Raw genomic sequence first — 13463 nt, forward strand, 5'->3', positions numbered from 1 at the left:
CCCCCCGACACCTTCACCCCCCCCCGACACCTTCACCCCCCCCCGACACCTTCACCCCTCCCGACACCTTCACCCCCACGACACCTTCACCCCCCCGACACCTTCACCCCCCGACACCTTCACCCCCCCCCCCGACACCTTCACCCCCCCCGACACCTTCACCCCCCCCCGGCACCTTCTCCCCCCGACACCTTCACCCCCCCGACACCTTCACCCCCCGACACCTTCACCCCCCGACACCTTCACCCCCCCCCGACACCTTCACCCCCCCCCGACACCTTCACCCCCCCCCCCGACACCTTCACCCCCCCCGACACCTTCACCTCCCCCCGACACCTTCACCCCCCCCCCGACACCTTCACCCCCCCCCGACACCTTCACCCCCCCCCCGACACCTTCACCCCCCGACACCTTCACCCCCCCCGACACCTTCACCCCCCCCCGACACCTTCACCCCCCAACACCTTCACCCCCCCGACACCTTCACCCCCCCCCTACACCTTCACCCCCCCCCCCCCCCCCCGGCACCTTCACCCCCCGACACTTTTACCCCCCCCCCGACACCTTCACCCCCCCCCGACACCTTCACCCCCCCCGACACCTTCACCCCCCGACACCTTCACCCCCCCGACACCTTCACCCCTCCCCGACACCTTCACCCCTCCCCGACACCTTCACCCCCCCCCCCCCCCCCCGACACCTTCACCCCCCCCCCGACACCTTCACCCCCCCGACACCTTCACCCCCCCCGACACCTTCACCCCCCGGACACCTTCACCCCCGACACCTTCACCCCCCCCCCGACACCTTCACCCCCCCGACACCTTCTCCCCCGACACCTTCACCCCCCCCACGCCCCCCCTCACAACCCCACGCCCCCCCTCACACCCCCCCCCGACACCTTCACCCCGTCCCGACACCCTCACCCCCCGACACCTTCACCCCCCGACACCTTCACCCCCCCCCGACACCTTCACCCCCTCCCGACACCTTCACCCCCCCGACACCTTCACCCCCCCGACACCTTCACCCCCCCGACACCTTCACCCCCCCGACACCTTCACCCCCCCGACACCTTCACCCCCCCGACACCTTCACCCCCCCCCCGACACCTTCATCCCCCCGACACCTTTACCCCCCCCGACACTTTTACCCCCCCCGACACCTTCACCTCCCGACACCTTCACCCCCCCCGACACCTTCACCCCCCCGACACCTTCACCCCCCCGACACCTTCACCCCTCCCCGACACCTTCACCCCTCCCCGACACCTTCACCCCCCCCCCCCCCGACACCTTCACCCCCCCCCGACACCTTCACCCCCCCGACACCTTCACCCCTCCCCGACACCTTCACCCCCCCGGACACCTTCACCCCCGACACCTTCACCTCCCCGACACCTTCACCCCCCCCCGACACCTTCATCCCCCGACACCTTCACCTCCCTGACATCTTCACCTCCCCGACACCTTCACCCCCCCCCGACACCTCTCCACCCCTCCGACACCTTCACCCCCCCCCCCGACACCTTCACCCCCCCCCGACACCTTCACCCCCCCCCGACACCTTCACCCCTCCCCGACACCTTCACCCCCCCCGACACCTTCACCCCCCCCCGACACCTTCATCCCCCGACACCTTCACCTCCCTGACATCTTCACCCCCCCGACACCTTCACCCCCCCCCGACACCTTCACCCCCCCGACACCTTCACCCCCCCCGACACCTTCACCCCCCCCACCCGACACCTTCACCCCCCGACACCTTCACCCCCCGATACCTTCACCCCCCCGACACCTTCACCCCCCCCGACACCTTCACCCCCCCGACACCTTCACCCCCCCGACACCTTCACCCCCCCCCGACACCTTCACCCCCCCCCGACACCTTCACCCCCCGATACCTTCACCCCCCCCGACACCTTCACCCCCCCCCCGACACCTTCACCCCCCCCGACACCTTCACCCCCCCCGACACCTTCACCCCCTGGACACCTTCACCCCCGACACCTTCACCCCCCCCCGACACCTTCACCCCCCCGAGACCTTCACCCCCGACACCTTCACCCCCCCCACGCCCCCCCCTCACAACCCCACGCCCCCCTTCACACCCCCCCCGACACCTTCACCCCGTCCCGACACCCTCACCCCCCGACACCTTCACCCCCCGACACCTTCACCCCCCCCGACACCTTCACCCCCTCCCGACACCTTCACCCCCCCGACACCTTCACCCCCCCGACACCTTCACCCCCCCGACACCTTCACCCCCCCGACACCTTCACCCCCCCGACACCTTCACCCCCCCGACACCTTCACCCCCCCCGACACCTTCATCCCCCCGACACCTTTACCCCCCCGACACTTTTACCCCCCCCCGACACCTTCACCTCCCGACACCTTCACCCCCCCCGACACCTTCACCCCCCCGACACCTTCACCCCCCCCGACACCTTCACCCCTCCCCGACACCTTCACCCCTCCCCGACACCTTCACCCCCCCCCGACACCTTCACCCCCCCCCGACACCTTCACCCCCCCGACACCTTCACCTCTCCCCGACACCTTCACCCCCCCGGACACCTTCACCCCCCGACACCTTCACCTCCCCGACACCTTCACCCCCCCCCGACACCTTCATCCCCCGACACCTTCACCTCCCTGACATCTTCACCTCCCCGACACCTTCACCCCCCCCGACACCTCTCCACCCCTCCGACACCTTCACCCCCCCCCGACACCTTCACCCCCCCCGACACCTTCACCCCCCCCGACACCTTCACCCCTCCCCGACACCTTCACCCCCCCCGACACCTTCACCCCCCCCCCCGACACCTTCATCCCCCGACACCTTCACCTCCCTGACATCTTCACCCCCCCGACACCTTCACCCCCCCCGACACCTTCACCCCCCCGACACCTTCACCCCCCCCGACACCTTCACCCCCCCCACCCGACACCTTCACCCCCCGACACCTTCACCCCCCGATACCTTCACCCCCCCGACACCTTCACCCCCCCGACACCTTCACCCCCCCGACACCTTCACCCCCCCGACACCTTCACCCCCCCCGACACCTTCACCCCCCCCGACACCTTCACCCCCCGATACCTTCACCCCCCCCGACACCTTCACCCCCCCCCCCGACACCTTCACCCCCCCGACACCTTCACCCCCCCCGACACCTTCACCCCCCGGACACCTTCACCCCCGACACCTTCACCCCCCCCCGACACCTTCACCCCCCCGAGACCTTCACCCCCGACACCTTCACCCCCCCCACGCCCCCCCTCACAACCCCACGCCCCCCCTCACACCCCCCCCGACACCTTCACCCCGTCCCGACACCCCTCACCCCCCGACACCTTCACCCCCCGACACCTTCACCCCCCCCGACACCTTCACCCCCTCCCGACACCTTCACCCCCCCGACACCTTCATCCCCCCGACACCTTCACCCCCCCGACACCTTCACCCCCCCGACACCTTCACCCCCCCCGACACCTTCACCCCCCCCGACACCTTCACCCCCCCCCCGACACCTTCATCCCCCCGACACCTTTACCCCCCCGACACTTTTACCCCCCCCCCGATACCTTCACCTCCCGACACCTTCACCCCCCCGACACCTTCACCCCCCCGACACCTTCACCCCTCCCCCGACACCTTCACCCCCCCCGACACCTTCACCCCCCCGACACCTTCACCCCCCCCCGACACCTTCACCCCCCCGACACCTTCACCCCTCCCCGACACCTTCACCCCTCCCCGACACCTTCACCCCCCCCCGACACCTTCACCCCCCCCGACACCTTCACCCCCCCCGACACCTTCACCCCCCCCGACACCTTCACCCCCCCGACACCTTCACCCCTCCCCGACACTTCACCCCCCCCGACACCTTCACCCCTCCCCCCGACACCTTCATCCCCCGACACCTTCACCTCCCTGACATCTTCACCTCCCCGACACCTTCACCCCCCCCGACACCTCTCCACCCCCCCGACACCTTCACCCCCCCCCCGACACCTTCACCCCCCCCCGACACCTTCACCCCCCCGACACCTTCACCCCTCCCCGACACCTTCACCCCCCCCGACACCTTCACCCCCCCCGACACCTTCATCCCCCGACACCTTCACCTCCCTGACATCTTCACCCCCCCGACACCTTCACCCCCCGACATCTTCACCCCCCCGACACCTTCACCCCCCCGACACCTTCACCCCCCGACACCTTCACCCCCCCCCGACACCTTCACCTCCCCGACATCTTCACCTCCCCGACACCTTCACCTCCCCGACACCTCTCCACCCCCCCGACATCTTCACCCCCCCCGACACCTCTCCACCCCCCCGACACCTCTCCACCCCCCGACATCTTCACCCCCCCGACACCTTCACCCCCCCCCCCGACACCTTCACCCCCCCGACACCTTCATCCCCTGGTGCTGGAGTAACTCAGCAGGTCAGGGATATCTCTGGAGAACATGGATAAGTGACTTTTTCTGCACTTTAACTCCCCGTCCCATTCCCAATCTGACCCTTGTGTCCTGGGCCTCCTCCATTGTCAGAGTGAGGCCCAGTGCAAATTGGAGGAACAGCACCTCGTATTTCACGGGTAGTTTACACCCCAGCGGGTTGAACATTGACCTCTCTAACTTCTAATAGCCTTGTTTTCCCTCTCTCTCCATCCCCTCCCATTCCCAGTTCTCCCACCAGTTTTGCTGTCTCCGACCACATTCTATCTCTGTCCCGCCCACTCTCCTGACATCAGTCTGTAGAAGGGTCTCGACCCGAGACGTCACCCATTCCTTCTCTCTAGAGATGCTGCCTGTCCCGCTGAGTTACTCCAGCATTTTGTGTCTACCTCGTGTTTGTTCCATAATGGCCATGTCCCCTGAAGTTGGCAGTGACGTCTCTGTAGCCCGACCAGTGTCCGGAAGGGGGCGGATGGGGGATGAATCTTGTCAGACCGGGTGTGTGCTTTGTAAATGAAGGTACTAATTGGCAGGCTCTGCAGATGTTTACTGTACACCTGCCTACCTTCCATGAGGTGTGGAGCTGCGCAGATGGGATCTGAAGACAGGCTCAAAATGCTAGATTAACCAGAGATGCTGCCTGACCAACTGAGTTACTCCAGCATTTTGTATAAACCCGCATCATTAGGGTGGCACAGTGGTGTAGTGGCACGTTGCCATTGCCACAGGACGAGAAACCCCTTCCCTAGGAGCGGCACGGTGGCGCAGCGGTAGAGTTGCTGCCTCACAGCGCCGGAGACCCGGGTTCCATCCCGACTACGGGTGATGTCTGTACGGAGTTTGTACGTTCTCCCCGTGACCTGCGTGGGTTTTCTCCGGGTGCTCCGGTTTCCTCCCACACTCCAAAGACGTGCAGGTTTGTAGGTTAATTGGCTTGGTATAAATAATGTGAAATTGTCTCTAGTGTATGTAGGGTAGTGCTAGCGTGCGGGGATCGCCGGTCGGTGTGGACTCAGTGGCCGAAGGGCCCGTTTATTAAAGGATCGAACACAGTATTGTGTACACTTGTTCTTCAAGCTGCCTGACTGTGGCACTGAGAACTTAGTCACACTTTTTATTAATGATAAAAAGGCCAAGCGTTATGGACGGTGGTCTGCTGGTGATTCGTAGATGGACGGGAGGATGAGCTCCAAGGAGCAGCGTGGACTCTACATGGGACCAGCAACCAGATGGAGAGCGGAGGGTAATGCCTGGACTCTACAGTGGCACCAGAAACCAGATGGAATGCATGCACAACTGGGGCTGGCTGTCCACATTGCTGGGAAGCATTGAGGAAATAGTTTTAAATGGTGAGGAATCAGTAAATATTGGTCTACAAAGAGATCTTGGTGTGCTGGTTCATGAAACACTGTAAGTAAACATGCAGGTACAACAAACAGTCAGGAGGCCAGGTGATCATAGCCTTCGGTGTACAGAAAGTGCTGGAGTAACTCAGCGGGTCAGGCAGCATCTGTGGAGAACATGGATAGGTGACGTTTCACAGAGTGCCGGAGTAACTCAGCGGGTCAGGCAGCATCTGTGGAGAACATGGATAGGTGACGTTTCACAGAGTGCTGGAGTAACTCAGCGGGTCAGGCAGCATCTGTGGAGAACATGGATAGGTGACGTTTCACAGAGTGCTGGAGTAACTCAGCGGGTCAGGCAGCATCTGTGGAATGGGTGACATTTCGGGTCGAGACCCTTCTGCACTGTTCTACGTTGTATCTTGGCCGTGATTTTGGAATCTGCCACTGTTCTCAAACTCAGTGCCATGCAGGAGTCTAGCTTGTGTCAGGATGTTTAGCCTGTTTGTTCCAAATATGCCTTAAGACAAGTAATTGTATAACTCTTTATTACTACAGTCCTGTTTGCTCTGCACTCTGGGCTCTGCTTGATGCCAGACATTTCACCAAGGACCCTGTGGGACAGTGCGTACTCAGTACACCTTGTACAGGACTATTTCCAGCCCTGTGCGGGTATGAATTTTCTGTTTGGGGCTGTTATCATCAGCTGTGGCTTTGTCACTTGTGTAAATAGTGGCCCGGTGCCAAGTTCATACCAAACACAGAGGTAGACGGTACAATGTATTTGAGACGGATAGAAACGATAAGTGTATTAGACAAGCTAGATGCAGGAAAAATGTTCCCAATGTTGGGGGAGTCCAGAACCAGGGCCCACACGGTCTAAGAATAAAGGGGAGGCCATTTGAAACTGAGGTGAGAAGAAACGTTTTCACCCAGAGAGTTGTGAATTTGTGCCACAGAGGGCAGCGGAGGCCAATTCACTGGATGAATTTAAAAGAGAGTTAGATAGAATGGAATAGAGAGTTAGATAGTGGAAACTAGAGAGTTAGATAGTGGAATCAAGGGATATGGGGAGAAGGCAGGCACGGGTTACTGATTGTGGATGATCAGCCATGATCACATTGAATGGCGGTGCTGGCTCGAAGGGCCGAATGGCCTCCTCCTGCACCTATTTTCTTTGTTTCTATGCATGGATTTTTCCGAAGTTTCATTCGGTGCGTTGTGATTCAGGGTGCACGTTGATAAACGTGACGCCGGACAGATAACCCGGCTTGTCTCTTCCTCTTTGGCAGATTTATTTGTACATAATACCTGTGCAGGGAGCTGCCTCCCACTACTGTGACGTCTCAGCATTCAGGTTAACTCCGTGAACGTTGACAGCAAGGTCAAGCTTCTGCTGCCACAAATCACGCACTCATCTTGATAATAAACGTTAATAATAGCACAACAGCAATTACCTCAATGTTTTCTAGAGCTTTATTTAGAAATGAATGAGCAGAAAGAGCCCTTTTATTCCAAATGTTGCCACTCCCTCTGTGGTTCTGGAATAACATCCATCAATATCATAAATTCACAAGTTCTAGGAGCAGAATTAGGCCATTCGGCCCATCAAGTCTACTCCGCCATTCAATCATGACTGATCTAGCTCTCCCTCCTAACCCCATTCTCCTGCCTTCTCCCCATAACCTCTGACACCCGCACTGATCAAGAATCTATCTCAATAGACAATAGGTGTAGGAGGAGGCCATTCGGCCCTTCGAGCCAGCACCGCCATTCAATGTGATCTCTGTCTTAAAAATATCCACTGACGTGGCCTCCACAGGTGTCTGTGGCAAAGAATCCCACAGATTCACCACCCTCTGACTAAAGAAATGTCTCCTCATCTCCTTCCTAAAAGAACGTCCTCACTCCATTCTCCTGCATTCTCCGCATAACCTCTAACACCTCTGACATCATAGTTTTATACACTTCTAGCAGGTCTCCCCTCAGCCTCTGCCGTTTCAGAGAAAACGATCCAAGTCAGTCCAACCTAGGGGTTGCCAACTGTCCCGTATTAGCCGGGTCATCCCGTATTTTGGGCTAAATTGGTTTGTCCCGTACGGGACCGCCCTTGTGCCGTATTAGGCCTGGGGGGCACTGTAGGCCCGCACAGTGTAGGCCCGCACAGTGTAGGCCCGCACAGTGTAGGCCCGCACAGTGTAGGCCCGCACAGTGTAGGCCCGCACAGTGTAGGCCCGCACAGTGTAGGCCCGCACAGTGTAGGCCCGCACAGTGTAGGCCCGCACAGTGTAGGCCCGCACAGTGTAGGCCCGCACAGTGTAGGCCCGCACAGTGTAGCCCGCACAGTGTAGCCCGCACAGTGTAGGCCCGCACAGTGTAGGCCCGCACAGTGTAGCCCGCACAGTGTAGGCCCGCACAGTGTAGGCCCGCACAGTGCAGGCCCGGACAGTGCAGGCCCGCACAGTGTAGGCCCGGACAGTGTAGGCCCGCACAGTGCAGGCCCGCACAGTGTAGGCCCGGACAGTGTAGGCCCGCACAGTGCAGGCCCGCACAGTGCAGGCCCCGACAGTTTAGTTCCCGACACTCTAGGCTTCCAACATTTTTGCTCCGGACACATCTAAGTCTGTAGGCCCGGGCGCCGCCTAACGGAGGTTGCGTAGCAACCCGCTCCCGGCCCGGGTGGCCACCATTGGTGGAGCGGGAGCACGTGGCCGCTGGCTGGCGTCACCTTGTCCCGTATTTGGGAGTGAGGAAGTTGGCAACCCCTAGTCCAACCTCTCCCTGTAGCTGTTACCCTTTAATCCAGGCAGCTTTCTGGCAACCCCCCTCTCCAAAGCCTCCACATCTTTCCTGTAATGGCGCGGCCAGAACTGCACGCAGTAGGTTTCACCACCTCCCTGTTCAACTGTTCCAGGGTTTTCAGAATAGCCTCCCACCTACCCACACAAACAAGCACGTCGAGCATGAACTGACGAGTTGTGCAAGACGTTGGTGAGGCCGCATTTAGAGAACAGGTGCTCCTCAACTTACGATGGGGTTACGTTCCGACAAACCCATTGGAAATGGAAAATATCATAAATCGAAAATGCATTTGATACACGTAACCTACTGAACATCATAACCACCTAACCTACCCAACATCACAACGACCTAACCTACTGAACACGGCGGCACGGTGGCGCAGCGGTAGAGTTGCTGCCTTACAGCGAATGCAGCGCCGGAGACTCAGGTTCGATCCTGACTACGGGCGATCTTCGGTTTGCTCCCACACTCCAAAGACGTACAGGTGTGTAGGTTAATTGACTGGGTAAATGTAAAAATTGTCCCTAGTGTGTGTAGGATAGTGTTAATGTGCGGGGATCGCTGGGCGGCACGGACTCGGTGGGCCGAAGGGCCTGTTTCCGCGCTGTATCTCTAAATCTAAATCTAAAAAACATCATAGCCATCTAACATGCCGACATCATGGCCATGGCAACTCCCAATCGTGGCTGACTGGTAGCTGCATCTCGCTGCCGTCGCCCGGCATCACCAGAGAGTATCGTACCGCATAAGACACTGCCAGTCTGAGCGGCAGACAGGTCTGCCAGTCCGGGGAAAGATTACAATTCCAAATTCGCAGTACGTTTTCTACTGAAGGTATATCGCTTTTGCACCATCGTAAAGTCGAAATATTGTGCGTCGAGGAGCATCTGATTTGTGTTCAGTTCTGGGCGCCGTGTTATAGGAAAGAGGTCACACTGGAAAAGGTACAGAGAAGATTTACGAGGATGTTGCCAGGACTAGAGGGTGTGAACTGCAGGGAGAGGTTGAGCAGGCTGGGTCTCTATTCCTTGGAGCGCAGGAGGATGAGGGGAGATCTTATAGAGGTGTATAAGATCATGAGAGGAATGGATGGGTTAGATGCACACAGTCTCTTGCCCAGAATAGGGGAATCGAGGACCAGAGGACAGAGGTTTACGATGAAGGGGAAAAGATTTAATAGGATCTGAGGGGTAATGTTTTCACACAGAGGGTGGTGGGTGTATGGAACAAGCTGCCAGAGGAGGTAGTTGAGGCTGGGACTATCCCCACATTTAAGAAACAGTTAGCCACGTACATTGATAGGACAGGTTTGGAGGGATATGGGCCAAATACAGGCAGGTGGGACTAGTGTAGCTGGGTCATGTTGGCCGGTGTGGGCAAGTTGGGCCGAAGGGCCTGTTTCCACACTGTATCACTCTATAAACTCTATCACTCTGTGTCTCTGTGACGCTGTGACTCTGTGACTCTGTGTCTCTGTGTCTCTGTGTCTCTGTGTCTCTGTGTCTCTGTGTCGCTGTGACTCTGTGTCTCTGTGTCTCTGTGACTCTGTGACTCTGTGACTCTGTGTCCCTGTGTCTCTGTGACTCTGTGTCTCTGTGTCTCTGTGTCGCTGTGACTCTGTGACTCTGTGACTCTGTGTCTCTGTGACTCTGTGACTCTGTGTCTCTCTGTCTCTACGTTGCTGTGTCTCTGTGTCTCTGTGTCTCTGTGTCTCTGTGACTCTGTGTCTCTGTGACTCTGTGACTCTGTGTCTCTGTGTCTCTGTGACTCTGTGTCTCTGTGACTCTGTGACTCTGTGTCTCTGTGTCTCTGTGACTCTGCGTCTCTGTGTCTCTGTGACTCTGTGACTCTGTGACTCTGTGTCTCTGTGTCTCTGTGTCTCTGTGACTCTGTGACTCTGTGTCTCTGTGACTCTGTGACTCTGCGTCTCTGTGTCTCTGTGACTCTGTGACTCTGTGACTCTGTGTCTCTGTGACTCTGTGACTCTGCGTCTCTGTGACTCTGTGTCTCTGTGTCTCTGTGTCTCTATCATTCTATCACTATCACTCTATCACTTTGTGTGTCTCTGTGACTCTGTGACTCTAAGACTCTCTCCACGGTTCCACCGTTGACCTGTTGCGTTGCCAGACTGCTCACTCCGCCCTCTAGCCTCACGCTCCATCAGGGCCTTATGTTTAACATTCTCTTCCTTGGTGGCCAAACCACACAAGCTGCAATGGGAACAGCATCTGCTCATTATCCAACACCTGGGGCACTAAAGGTGCACACAGTTATTTCAGTATTACCATGCACAGAACCACTTCCTCTGGGACAAACCAGGCAAGGCCGTCAAAGGTTCACACAGACATTGATCAGACCACACTTGGAGTATTGGACAGACACAAAAATGCTGAGGTAACTCAGCGGGACAGGCAGCATCTCTGGAGAGAAGGAATGGATGACATTTTGTATCGAGACCCTGCTTCAGACTGAAGAAGGGCCTCGACCCGAAACGTCACGCATTCCTTCTCTCCAGAGATGCTGCTGCCTGCCCCGCTGAGTTACTCCAGCATTTTGTGTCTTTATTTTCAGCGTAAACCAGCATCTGCAGTTCCTTCCTGCACTTGGAGTGTTGGGTACAATTTTGGTCACCCTGCAACATGAAAGATGCCATTAAGCTGGAAAAGGCGCAGAGAAGATTTACCTGGATTTACCAGGACTCGGCCTGAGCTACAGGGAGAGGTTGGGGCAGGCTAGGAATCTATTCCTTGGAGCGCAGGCTGTTGAGGAGTGATCTTATAGAGGTGCATAAAATCATTAGGGGGATAGATAGAGTGAATGTACAGTATTTGTCCCCCAGAGTAGGGGAATCAAGAACTAGAGGGCATAGGTTTAAGGTGAGAGGGGAAATATTTAAAAGGAACCTGAGAAGCAACTTTCTCACACAGGTGGGTGTATGTGACAAGCTGCCAGAAGAGGTAGTTGAGAGGGGCAAAGTTTAAAGGAGATGTGGGTGGGCAAGTGTTTTACACGGAGGGTGGTGGGTGCCCGGAACGCACTGCCAGGGGTGGTGGTGGAGGCGGATACGATAGTAGTGTTTAAGAGGCTTTTGGATAGACACATGGGTATGCAGGGAATAGAGGGGTGTGGATCACATGCAGGCAGATAATTGGTCTGGGCATCAAGCATTGCGCAGCCATTTGGACCAAAAGGCCTGTTCCTGTACTGTTCTATATCCTTCTCCGTGGATTGTCAGCTTGTGGTGGTGGAGAAGCTCGTGTGATCCTGAGAGCGATGCCGTCTGGAGCTACGCTCCTGGTAGGGTCACCCATGGCGGTAAGGTCGAGGAGGAGGGAGGTCCCTGACAAAGAGCGATCCAACCAAGACCTCAACGGTGGAACAGGCGGAGGGGGGGTGACGGCTGACTTTAGTGGAGCGTCACAATGGCTGGGAAGGCCGATGGATGAAGGCCGCGGCAGAAAAGGGTCCCCGGTCGTCTTGGACTCCACGCCACTGGATCCTGACCCAGATCTGTCAAGGACCGTGTGGTGGCTGTCTGTGCACCAGTCTCCCCGCGCTAAACAAAGTCACGCACAGGCGTCCGACCCTATGGAGAGGACAGTCACACTCGCTTCCAGTGACCGCCGAGGATGATGGTATTCTTTTATTCTACGAATATAATTCTAAAAATAGGAACAAAATGAAGGCAAGCAGAGTACCATGTCAGTGGCAAGCTTTAACGATAATCTTGCTGCCTCCATGACAACCTTTGGAGCCACTTTGACACTCCATGGGGTAGTAATGTCGTCGTGCCTACAATATATTGTCCTCCAGCTAAAGAAATCAAGATAAAACTGACGAGAGGGACAGGTTCAATCAGGTTCAGAAAACGAGGGAATGTTATCTTCAAGAACTAACGTTGAATGATGCTGTTTTGAATAAATAATTGATATATTTTTATCATTAAGTATCTGTTTTGCGTGGCACGGGCTGCCACTGGAATAACAATGAGTTGGAAAATAGCATCATGTTCTTCTCATCTTCAGGTTAAACCAGCACCTGTGGTTCCTTCCTACACTGTTCATCTCATTACCCTTTGTTTTCTCTTGCGCTATATGTTTCTGCTTCCACTCACTCCAAATAGCTCCAAATAAATGTGGCTTAAGTTGCCTCTCAGGTTCCTATTACATATTTCCCCTCTCACCTTAAACCTATGCCCTGGAGTACTTGGTTTCCTTACTCTGGGGGAAAAGAACCTGTACATTCACCCTTTATGTACTGGCCACATCACTTGCTCCTAGTAAATGTGAGGTTATCCACTTTGGTGGCAAGAACAGGAAGGCAGATTATTATCTGAATGGTGTCAGATTAGGAAAAGGGGAGGTGCAACGAGACCTGGGTGTGCTTGTACATCAGTCACTGAATGCTGATGTACAAGCAGGTACAGCAGGCAATGAAGAAAGCTAATGGCATGTTGGCCTTCATTGCGAGAGGATTTGAGTTTAGGAGCAAGGAGGCCCTACTGCAGTTGTACAGGGCCCTGGTGAGACCGCACCTGGAGTACTGTGTGCAGTTTTGGTCTCCTAATTTGAGGAAGGACATTCTTGCTATTGAGGGAGTGCAGCGTAGGTTCACCAGGTTAATTCCCGGGATGGCGGGACTGACATATGATGAAAGAATGGGTCGACTGGGCTTGTGTTCACTGGAATTTAGAAGGATGAGAGCGGATCTTATAGAAACATATAAAATTCTTAAAGGATTGGACAGGCTACAGTAGATGCAGGAAAAATGTTCCCGATGTTGGGGGAGTCCAGAACCAGGGGTCACAGTTTAAGAATAAGGGGAGGCCATTTAGGATT

The sequence above is a fragment of the Rhinoraja longicauda genome, chromosome 13, assembly GCF_053455715.1.
Source record: "Rhinoraja longicauda isolate Sanriku21f chromosome 13, sRhiLon1.1, whole genome shotgun sequence".
Lineage (NCBI taxonomy): Eukaryota > Metazoa > Chordata > Chondrichthyes > Rajiformes > Arhynchobatidae > Rhinoraja > Rhinoraja longicauda.